The sequence below is a fragment of the Trachurus japonicus genome, chromosome 14 (genome assembly GCF_045865225.1).
Source record: "Trachurus japonicus isolate A0001 chromosome 14, Traja_1.0".
In the NCBI taxonomy this organism is placed as follows: domain Eukaryota; kingdom Metazoa; phylum Chordata; class Actinopteri; order Carangiformes; family Carangidae; genus Trachurus; species Trachurus japonicus.
Window position 1 is genome coordinate 30830299 of NC_140920.1, and position 4738 is coordinate 30835036.

Genomic DNA, 4738 nt, shown 5'->3' on the forward strand with positions numbered 1-4738 from the left:
AGCGCCCTCTACTGTTTCACTGACACTTTACAGCCTGACGTGTTGGAGCTCGCTCAACAACTCGTTCAACAGGAAATACTTGTTGTTTTCATTGCGCAGGAAGCAAGTGTGTGTCTCTCCTTCAGCAAAGTCAGGAAAGTCTCTGACAGTTGTAGTGAGTGTAGCGAACACACAAAGTCCGCTTTTAGTTCCACCACCGTCAATTGGAGAGTTTGTCTGAGACCAAATCACTGTCACCGACTTCCTTTGTGACGCATCGGCCGACATCAATCAAACTCAACTACGTCATCAGTAGAAAGTGACGACAGCTGATATCAAAATACTTTGACAAAAGCTTCTTTATTTCTCTGAACTTCCACACATCCACAACAAGCTTTAAGCCAACACAAAGTTACACTTGTTACCTGGAAGTTTCTCTGCTGCTCCTCTCGCCTCCGTCTCTGTCACTCAACTCACTCACTCAGGTGAGTCATTACGGGCGTGGCCTGGTGAGCAGGACTCTGTGACGGAGCTGCTCAGAGATGAAATCTGATAAATGAAGGCCAGAAAAAATTGTGACAATGATAAGGAGGATGTTACAGAGAATCTGAACTAACTAAAATCAAATGTCTGAGTGGAAAAAATAGAAGTTCAAACCTGACAGCAGGCTGGAAGGCGGAGATGAAGGACGAAATCCTGGAGGAGGTGAAGGAACACAGTAGGTATATGAGGTTATACAACAGGAATTCCTCCCCAGTGCAACAGGTAACTCCCCCACATAATAGGCCAATCAACCATCAACACTTGACCTTTAATGGTAAAACATTAATGTCTGAAACCTGTTTTAACCGCCTTTTTCCCCATGCAGGAAGTAGGTCCTGTTGGAGACCTAACGTGGCTAAGGCTAAGGGCAGCAAACAAGACCAAGATACCCTATGTAGGCTACGCCATGATAGATGTGAAAGTTGGTGACCTGGCACTGGCTGACTTGGGAGTTCTCACTCACTGAGGATATAACTGGTGACCCAAATGAACCACCTCTGTTTGGTATGAACATTATCCAGTGCTGTTGGAATGCAGTTGGACCAGATTCACAAGCAAAACACAACTTTGCTTCCGCCCCAACCTCAGTGGTTTGCAGACGCATTGACATGGCAACCCCCTCTGGGACTCTACGGCCAGACTACAGTAACGGTCAATGGCAAAAGATCCACCAACATGATCAGAAACACAGGGGTCCCACAAGGTTGTGTCTTATCACCCATTCTTTTCTCCATCTATACACAAACACAATAACCTGCAACATAGACAATATGACACTTGTCAAATAGGAGGATGACATGGCCTTGGTGGCTCACCTGACGGACTCTAACAGCCTAACAGCATATGGCCAACAGGTAGCCTCACTTGTCTCTGTCATTGACAAGATCTTCTTAGAGCTTAACATCTCTAAAACTAAGGAGCTGTGCTGCTGCAGGAGAGTGACACCTGCTGACTCCGCCCACTCACTACTGCAGCCACTAAAGGTCAAAGGAGAGGAGGTTGAGCAGCTATCTGGGCATTGAGGTGGACACAACACTGTCCTTCTCTGTCCATTCTGGACACGCCTACAAAAAGACACAACGGCTCTTTTTGCTGAGGAAACTGAGGAGTTTTAATGTGAGCAAAGACATTTTAACAGTTGTTTACAGATCACTCACTGAGTCACTTCTAACTTCCATCTCATCCTGTTACACCTTTCTTTCTGTCAAACACAAATCCAAACTGTCACGCGTCATCAAATAACAGGCAGCACACAGTCGTCCCTCTCAGACTTCCACACACAGGCAGTCAGACGTAAAACCACCACTATCATACATGAGCCTTTACATCCACTCCACAACTCATTCCAACTCTTTCCTTCAGGCCGTCGCTATAGGCTCCCTCTAGCAAGGACAAACTTAGTGTCAAAATCATTCATCTCATCCACTATCAACATCATCAAGAACTCACTATGAAATCTTTTTAATGTCCTCATTTTGTATTATATGAACTGTACTGTATGTATTTGTGTGTTTGTTCTATGTTAAACTGTGTTTTTAACCTATGTTTCTTTTATTCTATGCACATCTCACATCAAAGAAGAATTTCCACTGCTTTTTGCAGGGGACAATAAAGGTTTTCTGATTCTGATTCAGAAACCTTTATCTGTCTTTTATACACTGTACAAAATCATAGCACTTGTTACTTTTACATAAGGTCCAGATTCACATCAACGTTGGTCCAAAAAGGAGAAGTTACATCCTTTCAGTTCAGTTCAGTTTCACTGTGTCAGATTTCTTCTTCACAGCAAGTAGGTTTCAAACATTTATTATTATTATTAATTATTAACATTAGCACATGAGACAAAAAAATACGTATAGAACAGCACAATAAAAGAGCAGAACAACAACAAAAGCAAACATACAATATACTGAACAGATACAACATATCACAAATGTGCAGGAGAAACCAAAAAAAACCCATGTGGACAAGTAGTTTTTGTTTGTTTGTTTTAATTGAAATAATCAAGACATTCCCATTAAAAACAAAGCAATCAAGCTTAAGAAGTTTGAAAGATCATCTGGAACAGGAGTTTTATACAAACTCAACAATCAATCAGCCTCCTTGTTGCAACCAAAAACGTAATAACGGCCAATAACGTAATAACAGCCAATAACGTAATAATTTTGGCCATTTTAAATGTAATAAAGCCAATAATGTAATAACATGCCAATAATGTAATAAAACTTTTGAGCCAATAACGTAATAACATTTTGCCAATAATGTAATAAGTTATTACATTATTGGCTGGTTATTACGTTATTGGCCTAGTATTAAAAAAACCTTTGACAATGTAATAACTTTTTGCTAATCAAAAATAGGTATAGTGGATGACATAGTCGTAATATTTATTCATCCAAGATGTACTATCTTTCACCTCTCTCTCTCTCACTTCTACCGTGCTTAATGATATGTTTGCAGTAAGTATTGTAGGCTATCAACAACCTCCAAAACATAACCAAACTTGTGTATTGAATGGTGTCTGCCAGCCAGTTTATGTTTCAGTCATCTATAACTTCCTGCCTCAGACAAACCATTGGGAATAGGTAATGTTAAATGTGATAATCCCAGCATGGCTCGGAGGAGGAATGGCGTTGATTTGGTTTTACCATTGATTTTTTTTTAATTAACATATTTAGCCATCATTTGTCCAACTTGATGGTTTGGTTAGCGTTATCTTGGAGGTTGTTGATAGCCTACAATGCTTACTTCTTCCGTTTGCAAACATATCATTAAGCATGGTAGAAGTGAGAGAGAGAGAGAGAGAGAGAGAGAGAGAGAGAGAGAGAGAGAGAGGTGAAAGATAGTAGCCTACATATCTTGGATGAATAAATATGACATCTATGTCATCCACTTACCTATTTTTAATTAGCAAACTGCACAAAAACGGCAAAAAAAACCCTTTTATTTCCAAGAACTGCAGTCATATTTATGTATTATTACATTATCGACACCAGTTATTACCAGCAAAAAGTTATTACGTTATTGGCTCAAAAGTTTTATTACATTATTGGCACATTATTACATTATTGGCTTTATTACATTTAAAATGGCCAAAATTATTACACTATTGGCTGTTATTACGTTATTGGCCGTTATTACGTTTTTGGTTGCTACACTCCTTACATCAGTGTTCATAAGAGTTGTTTCCAGGTTGCTTTCCCTTTGACCTCATCAGACAGAATGTCCATTTTAATCCTAAAGTTTAGCTCTGACAAGAAAATGGTCATTCGGTTGGTCTTACAAAGTCTTTCATGTTGGTCCTTGTATCTTATCCAGTTTTTGAAAATTGCAATTGTTAGAATTAGGTTTTTAATATATCTATTGTCTTGGGGTGTATTAAGACTCAATGTAATATTTGATAAATTCACAACAAATCCTAGTTTCACATGAGACATCAGATCAACAACCTGTTCCCAGAAATGACCCAAGCTTTTACACCATATAAACATAATGCTCTGTGTCTTCTGGTACCAAACAGACAGCACATAGAGGAGTCAGGACAAGTTTCCATTTATACAAGTTTGACATATTAGGAAGAATCCCATGTCACATTTTAAAATTATAATCTGATCATTTTCTCTCTGGAGAGTTTTATTGTTTGTAACTGTAAGAAAAGAATCAAACCCCAATAAGCAGAGATTCAGAGATTTGTCTTTTCAGATTTAGCATCAGATTGAAAACAGTGGATTTGGTCCAGTGGTCACAGTAACTATGACAGGATGGACCGGTCAATAAAACAGCAGAACATGACACAGAGGATCAGTGTTGGATTCCTGTGTGGAAGCTGCAGTTTCTGTTGTTTGTTCAGTCTAAGAACAAATGTAAACATGTTGTTATTATTGTCTTTTCCTGAACCTGACCAAGCTATGACTGTGACTACAGTGATGATGGTGGTGATCAGTTCACTGCTGATGCTACAAATGATTACATTCTGAATCAACAAAGTCAACATCAAACATTACAACAATCAATCAATCAGCACTAAAATGGGTTGTGTTCAAATATTGATGATGACAGTGATGTTATCAGACTGATCAATATTTAGTGTGTGAGTCTGAGACAGATCTGCTCCACAGTACAGAGTGTGTGTGTGTGTGTGTGTGTGTGTGTGTGTGTGTGTGTGTGTGTGTGTGTGCGTGCGTGCGTGCGTGCGTGCGTGTGTGTGTGTGTGTGT